This window comes from Solenopsis invicta, chromosome 1 (assembly GCF_016802725.1).
Source record: "Solenopsis invicta isolate M01_SB chromosome 1, UNIL_Sinv_3.0, whole genome shotgun sequence".
NCBI classification, from domain to species: Eukaryota; Metazoa; Arthropoda; class Insecta; order Hymenoptera; family Formicidae; genus Solenopsis; species Solenopsis invicta.
In genome coordinates, this window is record NC_052664.1 from 14,641,499 (window position 1) to 14,658,697 (window position 17,199).

At 29.8% G+C, this 17,199-nt stretch overlaps 2 protein-coding genes across 4 annotated transcripts in view; one reads left to right on the forward strand and one right to left on the reverse strand.

Annotated features, from left to right (window-relative positions):
• The window catches only part of LOC105194318, a 294,708-nt gene that overhangs the window by 18,875 nt on the left and 258,634 nt on the right, over positions 1 to 17,199 (forward strand). The gene's annotated exons all lie outside the window — the stretch shown is intronic.
• Positions 9,905 to 17,199, reverse strand: part of LOC105194317 — a 302,455-nt gene continuing 295,160 nt past the window's right edge. The window contains exon 11 of the mRNA XM_011159176.3: positions 9,905 to 11,919. The gene's annotated coding sequence lies outside the window, so the exon portion shown is untranslated. The remainder of the gene's footprint in view (positions 11,920 to 17,199) is intronic.

Sequence of the window (17,199 nt, forward strand, 5' to 3'; positions counted from 1 at the left end):
TAATTATTGAGGCATACATTAATTTATAATAAAGCAATTATTGAATCTTCTATTTTAATTAAATTTAGTATGATTTAGTTAAACGTTTGGAACTGGGATAGAGGACTTGTTAAGCGCGCAATTGCTTGTGCTTCCAAACTGTTTATTTAATAACTCACAATTGCTTTACATATACAGCTTTGAAGTGAGCGCACCCTATTTGGGTGCAATTAATTCTCGACTCATAATTTACAGCAGTGATGTAAGTGCGAGGGGATCTTATTATACTAATCAAGTCTTAACCATTATCGAAGTATGGTTTTATATATAAACAGCTATACAACTTATGGCTAGTTAATATTATTTCTTTACACGACTAGTTCGAGCAACATACCAAGTCTGTATCGCTTCATTCGTGTTTAATACCACATTATGTAAACGCCCAGACGCGAATAAAAACAAACATTTGGTCACAATTTGTTTTTATCGTGCACAATATTTTATACGTCTGGTATTATTCCTGGTTCAATGTACACATAATCAGTCACTAAAGTTAAATATAATATAATTTGCAATTACAATACCTATATTGATATAATTAATAATTTCTCTTCAGTTGTAACACAAATAATTGTATATAACAGTTTGATCAATAACAAGTGATAAACTATTATTTACATAAGTTACAGAACAATAATATTTAAAATACTACTTTTTATTATTTAGTTTCAAAAAGTACAACAAACACTTCCGCTTTTTACTTCAAATTTAAGTAATAATTTTTTTAAACTTTAATTGATACAATTTTATAGAACACGTAATTTTCTGTATTTCAAAAATAATTTGATAAGTAAAACAAGGAAATGTTCATGGATAAGTAATATTACAATATTGTTTCTACATCATTTTTATATTTTTAAAATTTCCATTTATGTAAAAAGATATAACTCTTAAGTACATACCCTGCGATCTGTTGATATTTAACATTATTTCCACATACTGGAGAATTAAAATAAGTCATTATTTTAAAACGTGATTTACCCAATTATTTTTACGTTATATTACAAATATCAATATACGTTATATACGAGAAACGAATTCTAGAGCATTTATCAGAATGTGTTGTTTAGCCGCAAAGACATCATAGCAAGAACGAATTTCGACTCGACGATGAATCCTCATCGTGACGCTGTTTTAATTCTGTTGTAAAATTTACGTGAATGATCTCCATTATTATGAAACATTCTATTTACGAAGATTGCTTCGGTTATAATACTCTCATTGATACGTCCGATGCATTTGTTCGCAATAGCATATGATGCTGCTTGTATTATACGAAAACTTGATCGACGTCTAGTTTTGCACCAACATAATTGAAGACAAAAATTTTAGTGCCGTCATGCGACAAATGAGATCAGACTGAATAGAAATGCATTTTGCAAATTTATTCGCATCTGGTCTACCAAAGTCGACAGTTTGTATTACGAAAACGCATTAAAAATCTGTTAAGTATGAAGAATAATCTGTCCAAAGAAGTAATAGAATTTTAATAATTGAAGGTTATATTTAGATTCTTTTTGGTACTATTAATGATTGATTATGAAGATTTAGAGTAGCAAAGATATTTTGAGAACAGTAATGTAATTGAACTAGGGGATGATATTAATAGTTAATTTGATAATAAAATTTGATTTCTCATTTAACTTTAATGTTAATTAACTTAATTACTTTAAAAATTCTAGTTTAACGTTTTACTTATAATCTTAATAAAATATTTAATGCATCTTTTAAAATTTATTAATTATAAAATTTATGTCTAATATTAACAAACTGTCTGGCAAAATTTTATTTGTTTCAATTTACTTTTATTTGTTTATAAAGTTGGAAGCTATGTTTCTTCTTGTGTTACACATTTTTCATGTCTCTTGTAGCGTTTTACATGTTTTTGATAAATGTGATACGTTTCAATCCACTCTTCAATTTAGCGCTTTCGAACCTGCACTGACGAAAACTTGATTCTACAACTAAAATTTCCCTCGCGAGAGGTATTTGAGAAATGCGATTGGCGCAGGTCGAGTTACGAAGCCGCGAAAAGAATGTGCAATTGCAGTTGGTCAAAAAGTGACCCGAATCGGCCAGCCCAAATGCATTGGCGCAAGCTTGACGATCGTCGCTCGGTCCGCGCCGTCCAAACTTCGTCAGCCGGTCAAATTTTTTTATACGCTACAGAAGTAGAGCATGCGGGATAAAAACCAGGCATGTAGCCACCGGAACTGCAGGATTTATCACAAACGCGACTGCGCGCACAGTCTGCTCTCGAGAGCTGTGCAAACTCAGAATTTTTCGCGATTGAGTTGTCTGCATAGCTTTGAAAGTTTCCTACAGCAATTTTTGCAAAAGTCTTTCATCCCGTCCGCCATTTTTTTTTCTTTTTCTTTATAATAACTTTTGCGAATTGAAGAGCTGACATATATTTATGTCGTAACCGACAGCTGCCATTTCCAGATAGAGCAAAGTAGAGTAGTTTCGATTGCCTCTAAATATTGTGCGGTACGAGATGTATATCGCAAAATTCGAAAGCACGAAGTTTCACTTGAGTGGAACTTGATAAAAATAAATATTTTCCATACCTTCAATATGTAACGTGAAATATATATTTTAGAGATAATATAACTTCTATAATCTGTCATTGATAATTATTAGATTAATTAATTATCCAGCTTCAAACTACACATTAAAAGGTAAAGTAATTTTCATAATCACTCGCAAATAATTAATTGACAAGTTAGAATAAAATTACCTCAATCGCATCATTAAAATTTAATCAAATTTAATAATTATTAATGCCAAGATAATGCGAATAATAAATTTGAAAGCAATCTTGACGTAATTAATTTTGTCAATAGATGTTGCATACTTCACATGTGATCATTTCAAATGTCAAAATATACTTATTTAATAATATTGTTTAAACTTTGTACGTGTGTGTTAGTTTGATGAACTTTTTTCATTACAACTTGTACAGAGAAATGAACAGATAGAGAAGATAAAAGAGGAAAAAAAAGAGATCGGCGATTGATCACGAAATTCGTTTTACTGTAAACCGACGAACTGCGAAATAGCTAAAATTTCCTTGATTCAAATTGGCTCACAGATCTTTTTTTTCTCTCCTAACCATTTTTCTTTCATCTTTGGAGTTCTGTGTTAAGCGGATATTGCAGTATGATGTGTGATCGATTTAAGTACAAAGCAAACTCATCGCCGAGATACTGTAAATATAAATAAAATCTCACAGTTTGAAACTTTTTCAATTAGAGCATTCCTTACTGATAACAAGAATATTTAATCTGACTTTCCGATGAGAAATAACTTGTAAAGTTTTGTTAAGTTTTAAATTAAATATTTGTTTTTTATAAATAGTTCAAATAATACGACGCGTTTAAAATACATTTGAAATTTAATTTTAAATTGTTATCATATTTGTTGCATTAAAAGTTGTAATATTGAAACATTATAATGCAACACATTTAGCTTCATTTAACGGGACATTTTGTTCTCATTATCCACTATAAATACTTTAATTTTCTAAAGGTAATCTTCTTTGAGCGTCGTTCTTACCGGATAGCACGACCGAATTTCTTTTTATGAGAAGTTGAATATTCATCAGCCAATTGGTTTTAATTAATATCCCACGAAATGGCAACAATAAGAATTAAGAATTTTCATATGTATATTTTTCGTAGAACTTTTCTAAAGTATTCACATAGTGTAACTATAAATATCTTTTTAATATATTAAGATTTTCTAAATGATTTTTTCCATTTTTGATCTTTATCTGTAGCATAACGTTGCATATGTGTACTTTATCTGTAGCATAGATGTCACGTCGTATATGTACTGTCATCTATGTGAAATTTATTTTATACGTATTATACAAACGGCTGCCATATGACAGCGTTAGACACGATTGGTACGTTCGACTAATATTATGGCAGTGTGTGAAACGATGGTTGATAAGGATGATATAGGGCTCAAAGCGTTACCAGTGATAAGAGAGGATCGGCTGCGACTCGAATCAGGATTTCTCGTCACGAAACGATTAATCCTTACAACGATGCTCTATAAAGTAATCTTATCGAGTAATTAGATCTTAGGAAATCTGACAAGATCGGCGTTATATCCAACTAACCGGTTTGCCTACGATTAATAAAGTTATTTACATGGTATCCGTTATATCCGTTTAAGCGTTATTGAATCAAAATATAGGTTGTATAAGTACAAAATTTTTATAATATTATTCAATAAAACAAAACGTTACATTTCCAGTATTGGTTTATCATATAAAAAAAATAAATATTCTAAATAAATATTAATATTAAACGCAGAGCTTTATAGGTCAAAGATAGATTTTGGTACTAATATTTATTGTAACTTTATATTATTTTCAAGTTTACAAAACTGCCCGCCGAATAACTTTTCGGTCTTAAAATATAATTCTAAGTTGAACAAGAAATAGTAATATCACGATATTAAATTGAAAATCAATTTAATATTAACTAATGCTAACAAGCATCTACACGTGAGAACACTTCTCCCTTGAAAAACTGTAAGTAGTTTGTTGCAGAAAATAAGACCACAGCCACAAAAGAATCGAACCTGGGACTTTCCGGTTTTCTGGGACGGATGTCTGTGTTTTACGACTAAAAAGTTATTCGGCACGCAGTTTCATGAACTGGAAAATGTATATGAAGTCATACAATAAATGTTAGCACCAAGATCTAGCTTTGACGTATAAGGTTTTTCGTCCAATATGTATGTTTTCATATATAAGTTTATGTTTTCTATTTAGTATGAAACGAATATTATTTTCAAAGAATTAAATAAAAATAAAGTGTGTACTGAGTTACGACATTTTATTATAAACCTTTTAAATTTCAAATATTTTAAAATATTAAAAAACATAATAATTTTATAACATTTCGTGTAATCTAAAAAAAAGTTGTGATTATTAAACTTTAAACTACCCTTTTTATTTATTGATAAATAAATTCCAAAATAATACCATATTATTTTTATAAATATAACACAAACAATTTTCATCGAAAATTTGAATTTTAGCTGAAAATTTACAAATTTATAATCATAATCAATTCAATATTTTTAGCCTTATTTTTCGCATTTTGAATAAATTGTGCTTCAAAAATGTTGATTCAAGTTTTATTTATTTTTAATAAAATAATATTTAATTACGGGATTTTAACTATTATTGAATGTATGATAAAAGACGAGGTTATACGAGATTTCTGTCGAGATACGATATTATCTAGTGGCAGTAGTAAGGTCGACAGAATCTCTCTCCACACGATATCTCAGAATTGATGAGAATTTATATCTGAAACGTCGTTATAATTCAATATTTATTTTCGGTAGGCAAGTCTAATTAATCTATTAGACTTTGAGATTAATGGACGAGAAAAAGTACCGATCGTGCCTATAATAACTTACGATACAGCGGTATTGAGAATCTCTGTTCCTTGGCATGTTGCTCGTAACCTTGCCTCACATATCAGAAAAGATTTACGAATTTCTCACGATGGCTATATTTTCGCCACTTCGCAAATCATCAATCGATCTTGTTAGGAGTTCGTCTATCGTCCTCAGCAAAATATTTAATAAGATAACAAGAAGGAACGCCATATTTACATATAAAAATATATCTTATCGTGATTGATCGATGGATCTATGTATAATATACATGTATGATACGAATATAAGTAAAATGTCTCTTAACATACGCCGCAATTCGTTTGATACGTTTCCACACATCACAATTTTCTTGGTAATCCGATGTAATTACGGTAAGTGTATGTAATACCACAGAAGTGGAATGGTCCAATCTGGAAAACGTCCAATATTATTCGCTCCTTGAGTTTGCTATAAACTTCTAAATTACAGTCTTTTTATTAAAACATAGCATTCACGTTATTATTATCATCTTTATTTTGAAAGCAAACTGTAAGTAATCGATTGATTTTCCATACAGCATAAAATTGCAGAAAAAAAATTTAACATCACTTCTAATTTCTAATAATAATTACAACGTATAAAATGTATGAAATCTTAAACAATTAAAATAGCCGGTTTACGTAATTTCTATTGATAAAAAAATTACATTACTTGCAATCTTTTTAAGGATCAATTAATTAGTTAAATTAATTTCGACTGACTTTATTGAGGCTCTAAGAACTTAAAATTATAGATCTCACTCTATTCATGTTATGATTTTAATAACAATTTTTAAAAATAATTATTACAGATTAATTTGAATCGCTTGGCAGCATTATTGCAACATAAAACGAATCGATTATTTACTCTTATCTGCGTCATCTTTGAACACTGTCGTTCTTATTAAACCAAATGCGCTTTATAGGGAAAAATGGATTCTGAATGCAATTAAATATTCCGCGAATAGGCTACATGCCAGTCTGTTTGTGCGGAAAATTGCATGACTTTCCGTTAACTAGGTCGAGCGTTCGGTTGCTCTTAGCAAACAAGTAGCGAATCCTTGTTGGCACTTACGTCAATACGTACCGCGAATATTGGATAGTCTGCTTTGAATAGTAGAGAAATACGCCATTGCCGTAAGGTAACTAACAGGAAGAAAAGAAAAGAGGACTTTCCCGGTACTTCCTCGAGAAGCATCTTTCTCGGCTATGTCCAAATTGGACCCATCCTCTTCCATATTCTGTACATGGTGTCCTGAACGCGTTGCATGCGAAAGTACTTTTCTTTTCAGAATACTGCAAGTACTATACGAATATGTACTTGTTACGCGCGATATATGCACGTTTGCAGAATACTAGTAAAATATTTGTTTCTCTGTTTATGCCTCATTTTTCCATGAAGAATTTTTTTGCACTAATTATTACAATTTAATATAATTGAAAGTTTCAAAATAGAAACTTCAGATTATGAATTTAATTGCTAAAAAATTAATGCGAAAAGGAACTTGGTATATTTGTTGAATCAATGTCTTATTTGAGAAATGTCGATTTGCACACACAAGTCATATGCAGAAACACAATTGTATATTTATTAATTCATTACAAATGTCATTCGATAACAGTGCTTTTTCAAATTTAACTTATTATGACAGTTTGGGGTTCCACTAACAAAAATTATGGTTCATAGTAAAACGGGCACCGTCATCACGTACATGGTCGAACTAATAAACGTGAGTATTGTTCGGTTCATAGTATAGCATACAATTATATATCGTAATAAGGGCTATAAAGTTTGTTAATACATTAAAAATATAATTAGTTTATTTTTTCGAACATGTTTACAATTCCAAGATCAATAAATTTATCTAATAATAAATTTATCTAATCTTAATTCTAAATCAAACATGTTAAAATTACAATCCAGCACTTCAACACTTTTGACTGATCAAATAATTTTTCTCTTTTCTCATAACTTTTATAAGTTCCTCGCGGTATTATATTGATTTTAGAGATTGAATCTCACATACTATTTACCATCAGGACACCCTGTACAATTATATCAGTCCAAACATCTCTTCGGGGTCGTTCTTCGGATTCCGTCTATTACCTGGAAGTTATAACAAGGTTGTTCTAGTAAGTTTGTTCGGTCACGCAGACTGTTCGTTAGTTTCGTTTGCATTTCTTCGCATCTAACTCTTTCGGCTCCTGTTTCATGCTCTTTTCCACCCTCTTTTGCTTCACTTCTGGCGCGAGATGGTGTGGCGAATTGCGCACAAATAATTTACGATACTATTTTAAGTACAAAAGCACTTCTGAGCGAAAGTTTCGCAAAATGAAATTGCAAGGTAAAGTAATAGTGAGGGAGGGAGGGGAAAGAGAAAAGAGAAGAAAGACAAAAAAAAATAGGAGGACAGAGATATACCTTTTTGTTACTTTGCGTCCTCGGACGCAGTGCTTTCTCAATTAATGATTGACGTATGATAACTAAATCTGCATAAATCGATAATCGCGTCTCTATCTGCTTCCGATATTTGAATCGCAAATTTTTTATTTCTTGAACGCTTTATTCCTTTATATTTTTAATTCTTTATTTTTCAAGAAGCAATCACGCGAGTATATTGGTAAAAGAATCAAAAGAATATTCGTTAATTACATAATTAACCATTATAATTTATATATATACATACATACATATATATATATATATATATATAAAGAAAGAGAGAGAGAGAGAATATTTTATCTTAAAATTTAAAGATTAAAAAACAGATATTGATATAATAAAATAAATATATCGATATGGAAAAATTATCATCAATAATAAAAGCGTTGGTAAATTCATACACTTTTTCTGTTTTTTTTTTTAATTTTTACCTTCTATTAAAACGAATACAAATTTTTAATTTCTTGCAAAAACGTAATAAAATAAAATATTTCGATTAAATTTATTTAATTCAACTTTAATAATTGTTTTACATGAAGTTTACATGTTTTAAAGCGTTTTCTTTCATGTTATGATTTATAAAAATATGAATTTATAAAAATAATATAAGTTAAAACAATAATTACAGAAATATATTCCAATTTTGCCACAAAATTTTATAAACGCGTGATGTGTTAAGTAATAGATTTAACCCTTCGCAAAATTTCCTACGTCATACTATTCTAAATGATTTTCTGATTTTGAATTATTCAATAGACGGTAAATAAAAGGGATCGGATTCTTTCCCTTAAAAAAGTTCTTAATAATAAGAATTTATCGTATTTCGTATAGGTAGCAACAGATGAAAGCCGAGTGTGGGTTACCAGTTATCCAAGTAGTCTGGAAAAGTTTTTTTTTCCCAAAGTAAGCGGATTACAGTTTTCGTTATTTTTAGTCTTTATTCCGATATGCAATATGGGCAAAAAATGATTTTTATGATAATGAATATAAAAATTCAGAATAGGTCCATATTCAAGGTGAAAGAACGCTCTGTAAATAGGAAATTGTGCGTTCTTTACGTGATCGATCGCATTTTACGACAAGCTTTCTGACAAGGAAACAAATGGCGAGGAGGTCGAAAATGACGAAGCGAGATGACGAGGAAGATGTTGACGAAGGTTTAACTTATATACAAGCTTGCTTGTACATGAACAATTTGCCTGCAACACTGAAATCAACTTATGCATGAAATCTTACAACTTGATAAGAACATATCCGCGCGTTGTGATAAGTTAGAGAAAGAACACTATTGCGATTGTAAAAGTGATAAAAAACTTTTTATTGCTATGCTTCATATCTAAAACCAATTTGCAAAGAGCGTCGCGACCACTTTCATCGCAAATGTAATAACGCATTATAAATATATTTTTTTCTTCAAAATACTTTTACGTGATTCTAAAATAAAGTAAAATATTGTATTTTTGCAAAAAATTTTTCTATTTTCTATAAATCAAGATTACTAATTCTTAAGTCGTTATAATAATAATTATACTTTTTTAAAGCAAATACTATTACACTATTTTTCCTTGTAAGTATTAACCTTAGACTATTTGAATCTAAAAAGATTTTTATTGCAACAATACATTTTGCCGATTTTACTTCAAAACAGTAAAAAATGTTTTGCCTCATATAATTGTGTATTCCAAAATGTTGAAAGAGTACACCAAAACTTTTTTCAAATTTTTTAGAGTTCTGAATCCCTTTGAAAAACATATGCCTACAGTAATTTCTTTAGTTTGATTAAGTAGTGAAAAACAGAATAGTTTGCGTAGGGTTAAAATTTCAGTATATTTACTGTTTTTAACGTTTTATGATAATTTTGACCGTTAGAACATGTTTGAATTTCCTTGCTTTCTTCTCAAAAATTAAAGAACAAACAAAGCATGTATAATGATCGTTTAAAGAAAATTGGATGATATAATGAATAGAAAATGGTAGTTTGTTGTTTGCTGTTAACTATTTTCGATACATCATTTTCGATACATTACTGACAATGAGTGAAGCTTCTTTCTCTATAAAGTCTCTCTTCAATGGCAAAACGTGCCGAGCTTCCAGTTGCGATATTTGCTGATACTCAGAACTGTCTTACTTGCCGAGTCTCTTCTTTTAAAATAACGCTTACAGTAAAACTTAGCATAATGTATATGTAGTGAAAACTTTTCATGAATATTTCTCGAAAGAAGAAAGTATTTTACAAATCTAGTTTAAATATAAAATACTTTAAATTAATTGTCGCAAGTTATATTATTGCAAATTTTATAAATTAAAAAACATAATAAATTTAGTTATATTAAACATATAACATACATATATTAAGGTCATTCTACAATGGCAGTAGTAGTAGTGGGTTAAGGAGTAAGCATTAGACGTAGGCTATAAAATTAAGACCTTTTTATGTTCGAGTGTCAATTACGGCGTGCAATAAGGATTATAATGAGTCAATCGCACTCGTTTTCGTATTATTACTGAGCTCTCATTAGCTGAGAGTAAGAATAGATCGTAGGAAATGGCTCTCGCCCATTTCGCTTACTCCGATGTTACTCCTTAATTCACTATTACTACCGTCATTGTAGACGGACCTTTAAATAGTAAAAATATTTAAAAAATTCACGTACTTAACCTTCCATTGTTCTCGTTCGACAAAAGAACCTTAGTACTTTCATATAAACGACGCGTTCGTATGTGTGTCATTGTATTAGTGAGACGTTGTTACAAAGTTTTCTCAGATCACATGGAGATGATCGTTGAGAAAAAAAGGAAAGTAATAAAAGAAATAAAAAATAGTAAACACAGTCTGTGTCCCATCAATTTATAATTAGTGTTGTAAAAACAAAAAAGATATTAAATCGACTGTATTTACTTATCATAAACGTCACGATCAGATATATTTACATGTTAACACATTCAAAGGCTTAAAACAAAAATTACATTGAAGTAAACAAAATTGAGAAAACATATCAAACAAATATAATCTAGAAAGTTATTACATGAAAAGTCAGAAAGTTTTAGAGCCAATTGTAAAAGAAAAACAAAAAAAAAACAGATGTAAAGTGAGCGTTCGTCTCCTCGTCGTCGTCGACGACACCAATGGAAGATTAAGTAACATAGTTACGTAACACGTAATACTACACATAATTTGTTAAAGATACTTCAATGTTACATTTCGTAATAATGAAACTTACAATAAAAGACATGAATTATTATACATTTAATAATGATAGCTGTACCTACTTTTCGTTCAGAATCGTAAAGAAATCATCTCACCGGTATGACGTCACAGCTTTTATACGAAATAAAAATTTGCTTCGAAAGAAAAGCATCTTCCCCTGTAGATAAAGTTCTGGAGGAGCGTATACTGCGCAACCTGCCATTGGTTTCACCATCACAGCACCCGTCTTGTCTTATCGACACGCGGATATTTCCCACTATCAGACGGCGATGAGCAAAGGACGTTGAAGTCTTCGCGAAGAGTTTTTCTCGACTTATCTCAACGAAAGTAAAATAATAAACTGTACACTAGTGGCCCACTTTAGTAAATTTTTGTCTCGATAAAGAATCTTCTATCCGCTATCTTCTCGAGATCCTTGAGAGTGCCTGTCTTACTTTTCATCCATTGTTTCAACTCACGTCAGAATCGTCACTACGAGTTTTTAATTTTCAAGCTCCTCGAAATTACGTATGCGCACAAAAACATGCGTCTTGCATCACTAACATTGCAACGCGAAATATTGTACGATTACTGTTCGATATTATTGAAAAAAGTTCGAATTACGCGATGCGTTTTTACGTGCACTGGCTCGCCATCGATCGAAGTGATGATGCGTAAACCCGATGAAGAATGTACAATCATTGCACCGAGCTTGCATCTGCGCACCTGGGCTATCCACGCCCGTGCCGACGTCTCATGCCTTGCGAATGCATCTGAATTGAGAATCCAGAAGTTATTGGAATAATCTGGAACAAAAGCATAGATTTGTGCGTTTTTTAATCATTAATTGAGACACGCCAGGTATAGCCAGAATTAAACAAGTCAACAAATAATATTAATATAGTTTGTATTGTTTAGCCAATTAAAGGACTGTATTTCTATAAATACCTAGCAATAACAGGTATCTTGGAATATACTACCATTTAATCTTTTGTGTTTTTAGAGTTCATGATCTGTGTTTTTACAAAATGTGGATTGGTCCACTATCGCAACAAGCCCTTTAATTGATTACCGTTCGACAAAATTTGACTTCTTTTTTGCAACAAATATTAATAGTCATTTCTGACGTATTTTTGCCTGCTAAACACGAATCCATTATTAAAATTTGGCTACGTCATAATTTTATCGAAAATATTTATTCACACTCGTGATGTAAAACAAGGTCTTTTGATCGAATAATGTGTATATTATATAGAAAAATAACTAGGTAATTTGAAATTGCTTTGACTTCTCACACAAAATGTAAAGAGATTCAAATTCAAATTCCAGCAGAGATAATATTTTTCGCTGCAATTCTTTAAAGTTTTCGGGATCATGCAGATGCTTTTAGGCATCAAAATTATTAAAATGATTAACATTTTAATATTGTAATATTATATTTTGAATTCTATTTAAAAACTACATTTTAAGTTAGATAAACATGCGGTGCGCAGTTTGAAGAAACTCGTAAATGTTTGCAAATTTATCTAAGAAATTATTATTGAGGACTAAGATTTGTTTTTGATTATTATGGCCGTTATTGAAATTTAAATTTGTTAAAACAAATCAAAATACATTTTGAAACTGAAAGTTGATACTTTCGCACAATATTAATAAAACAATATTCTTTTTGAACTAAATCAAGCAAATAATTTTACCAATAAAATTTAATAAAATTATTTTTACGAACAAACAATACTAATTATTATATTATTTAATATGTTTACAATATAGTTTACACCTGCATTTTTTTAATGAGTGGATTCTTTGACTCTAGTAAAGCTAACATTTCTCAAGTAAAAAAATAACATACATCAAAAGAATTTCCGGAATATTCTAACTATAAGCATATAATCCTATGCTTTACTTTCATTTGTGAATTACATTAAAAAAATTATGAAGGGATTGTTAGAATTCACCTGAGTATTATAATTTCTTGCAACAATTTCATAATAATTACGCAATGTTAATTGTCATAATGTTATTAAATATCCAAAAGTACACCATCTTCATCGTAACAAATTCTTTAATAAATTTGCAATCAATTTTATCTTAACAATATTTAACGCTTCTCATTGTTAGTTTCCTTAATGTTTTATCTATTTTAAACTATCTTCAAACTATCTTAATACACAAGGTTTACACTAAAATTTCAATACATTTACAGCATAATAAAATTTTCTATAATCCAATAACTCTTTCTTTTATTATATTTTTTTATTATGTATTTTTTATTGTGTACTTTTCATAAAGTTAGTTACGATACAAGAACAGGTAATACTGTGACGCTTTTTTTTACAAAAAATATTAAATTCGCGATTCGATAAAGAATCTATGCACACAAAACAGACATGGTAATATTTAAATGAGTTGCATGGTTTAGCTTCTAGAAGAAACACCATCTTACACAGTGTATCGTTAACTCCATCATCGCCTATCTTGCGGTGCAATCATTTGCTTTCGCCGGGTAAAAATCGTGTACTTCGAGCGAACGTTCTTTTTTGAAAAAAAAAAGTTCATATTACCATAGTCTAGCTCAGTGCATTTGACTCACAGAAAAGGTTATTTCCCTTATCCTTTCTCTTTGCCGGAGATTCGGTCGCGAAAACCGCTGTTTACACGATCGATAGTAATGTGGGTGCGAGGATGTACCTATATTCGCTCACACGGTGGATGCGAATTACGTATTAGGACGGTGAGAGGGTGGTGGCGGATGAGTGGCGCTGTATAGTTTAAGTACGTTTCATTTGAATATATTAATTATTCATTTTACATGCCGCGTGGAAGCCGCGTATCGCGTTAATCCTCGCGCGATTACCGAGTATGTCGAGCACGATTTTGCGCCGATCACGATTCATCGCTTGCATTTATGCGTGATGAAATAATTTGCACAGCGTCGATGGTAAACTGGTATTCCATTAATGACTTCGATTAAGCCTTATATTCACGATCATTTCCTTTTGTAGAATAGCTTTGTGGAATTTTGATGATTACATTCATTTCGAAAACGATCGAAATTAGCGAGATTAGTTTGAAATGTTAGCTAGGCAAATACCAAATACATAGTGGGACAGTGCATATTTTAATAAAATTTCTGTAGCTCTTTCTTATTTTAAAAATTATTCTTGAAAACAAATCATTCTATTTGTTTTTTTAATAATTTTGCAAATGAGTCGAAAACTATACTTATTTAGATCATCTTTTGATAATTGTTTCAATATCCAACACGCAATATATGATTCTTATATTTAATCTAATGTCGAAGTTTTATAATAATACCTAATTATATATAAAATTTTACTTTTACTACAGAAGACACGTTATAGTGTAATACGTAATTACATATATCGTTTAACACATTCCGTACCGCGTGAATCTTTGGGGACCCACACTGAACTTTCGATTTAAGCAATTGGATATTTTTACTATTAAAAAAAATTTAATAATTTCTCTGATATCATGCGTGAATACATAACTATGATGTATAATGTAATATTAATACCTTAAATAATTTGTAATATTGATACCTTTCTTCTTTATGATCTAATGTAATAATTTTTATAGATTTTAACCATTGTGAAATCTATTTTATTTAACAATAAACAAACAAAATACCATAATAAACAAAATACATGGTTTTACATAAATCAACGCGGCGCGGCATATTGAACAAATCATTTAAAATTGGCGCGACACGAAACATGTTAATATTTCAGAAAATTTTATTTTTTTTTAATGAAGCACATATCATATATATCTAAAAACATTATTTTTTATAAATTATGTTATATCTTAATCTTAATTAAAAAGAAATAATAAAATATACCTCGATAATTTTATAATCATTTTAAATAGACGGTAGCAATTGTTCTCCGTTCTTTCGTTAATCAGAAAAAATGATGCTTTATTTCATAACTTTCATGATTTGATATTATTAGGATAAGTCAGCTTTATAATTTAAATAGCTATTTAAAAATATTTTATAAAACTTTTCCTATGAAATAAAAATACAAGTAATTGAGGCTTTGCGTGTTTATGCATCTTTTATCATCAAAAAATTTAACTTATTCTGTTTTATGCGTATAACAGAAAAAAATATTATTTATTGAATACGAGGACTTGAAATAATTCTATTCGCAGTGCAAGATTCTACCTGTTCTACTTTGATTTGAAACACGCAATACAAAACTTATTTTAATTTTTATAAATATCTTCTATCTCAGTAAATGTAACTTACATTAATTGTATTGTCAATCACTAAGAAAAAACCTACAAAATTTGGCAAAATTTTATTAAATTTGCAAGTTGTAAAAAAACATATTCGAAGATATTGATATAAATCTGGTAAAGAACACAGCATGATATGAACATACATTTTAAAACAGAAATTAATTGGTTTAGTAGTTTCTAAGAGAAACTTAAAATTAAGTTGAAAAACATTTGAGAAAAATGTTTTCCTATTTTATCATAAATGGAAAAGTAATTTATTATGTTAATTTATCTTATTGTCAATCTATTATACTATATCCACACATCTTTTAAATTAAAGAATATAGTATGAGTATTCGAGAAGAATTTGAAAGAAATAAATCAGAAAGAAAAATTTTATTATAAAAGTAAAATATACGTAAATTTGTCAATATTAGAGATTGTACTAAATGTTATTGATAACATATCTTGTGTGCCATCGAAATAAGTTACACAATTCGGAGAGATGGATGTTACACAGCTTTCGAACAGACATTATGTTGACATTAATACTTTACAATATGCTTATATACATAATATCAATCAACATTATTAACGTTTGTGATTCATGGCATAATAATCTATCACGGTCATTGTATATTAATTTCAATTGATAGTCAATAAATGCACGTCGAGAGATGCAGAGCTAGAGCCTCGACTATTCCATACTGTAATTATCCGATGATTATGTCAGCAGTATACCACTGTAGTAAACAAGTAGGTCATCAATATCAGTTTGTCATCGCAAGCTAGTTATGGATCACTTTAAGGTGATACGTGATAATAGTAACAAATTTGTCCATTAAGAAATTTATATTCATATATATAATTGTATTTATATAATATTTCTTTAGTCCGCGTTAATAATTTATCCATATATTTTTCGCAAGCTTTTTTTCATAATATAGGATATAAAATGCACGTAATATTTAATATATAATATAAATTATATAAATTTTAATATGGAAATAGGATAGATCTATATAATTAATTGAATTTTTGATTTCAGTTATTAAATCTGTAAGAAATATACAATATAATTTTATATTTCGATACGTTCTTTCATTATTACAATTTTCCGATTTATGAAATGCGAAATAATTTTAAATACTTATGAAAATGAAGGAACATGCCGATTGCAATTTTATTTTTTAATTTAAATTTTATGATTTAAATTTTAGTTAATATTTATCTTTATTTAAATATCGTTAAATACCATATTATCATATTAGGACGAAGAGTAAAAAAATTTATTTTTTTTATACAGAAGGTAATTTGAGATTGAATAAGGTTAATAAGCTTCACAAGCAATTTCAATGTTCGATCCTTCGCGATTCATCGATGCGTCACTCCCGTTATTCCACATCGCTGAAGATCGTTCGCAAAATAAGTTGCTCATATATCCACAATATCCGCGTGGGCAGAAACCATTTTTTCGCACGCCACCGCACTGCGTTGGTGAAAATAATATTTCCGTGTACAAACACACACATCACTTTTCCATGTCGGAAGAAAATAATACTGATGGGACAAAAATAAATTTCGATTAGCTGTGTTGCTAGAACGGGAGGGAAAAAAGGTGGCGGTTCCACGCGGAAATGCCGATCGCTACGACAGATAGGGCGAACAGCTCGCGGCTCGCAGTGTATAATAGATATTTAAATCCTGCGGTTCGCAAAAGCCGATGCGTTGTGGTTCGCAGTGATGTTGAATATCGATATTATTTCGTTTTGCGACAGCGTGAGCGTGAGCGGAAATAGGAATGAGGTTATTGGTGACAATGTTACATAGACTGCTCT